This window comes from Sapajus apella, unplaced genomic scaffold, assembly GCF_009761245.1.
Source record: "Sapajus apella isolate SASKATOON/1434 unplaced genomic scaffold, GSC_monkey_1.0 scaffold14, whole genome shotgun sequence".
NCBI classification, from domain to species: domain Eukaryota; kingdom Metazoa; phylum Chordata; class Mammalia; order Primates; family Cebidae; genus Sapajus; species Sapajus apella.
The window spans coordinates 9905400-9905854 of record NW_022436954.1 but is presented as its reverse complement, the minus strand read 5'-3'; positions in this window follow the sequence as shown (position 1 = coordinate 9905854).

Here is a 455-nt window from a genome sequence, read left to right as displayed (position 1 = left end):
CTCGATCTGTTGACCTTGTGATCCACCCGCCTCGGCCTCCCAAAGTGTTGGGATTACAGGCTTGAGCCACCGCGCCCGGCCAGCAGTTGGGTCTTCTTAACGCCTATCAAAGGATTCTTCCCTTCCTGAACTTGATGACACTGGAATTTAACTGTATAACACAGAACAGTTGCTCTGAAATTAAGTCTTAGGAATCTTGAAGGGTAAAGGATGACTTGGAAGTCTTCTTTAATCAGCTGTTTAGATGGCCAAGGAAAAAATCTAAACCTTAAGGGATGCCTCCAAAGGTTTGCACTAGAGGTGTCCTAGGCCTTCCACAGTCAACTAAAGCCATGTATCACTGCCTGACATGCAATCCTGGCTAAGAACTTGGGGTTTCACAGTCATCCAAATGTCTACATCAGCCCATGCCCATGCCCCAGACACCTCAACAAATCTATTCAATGCAGAATCCA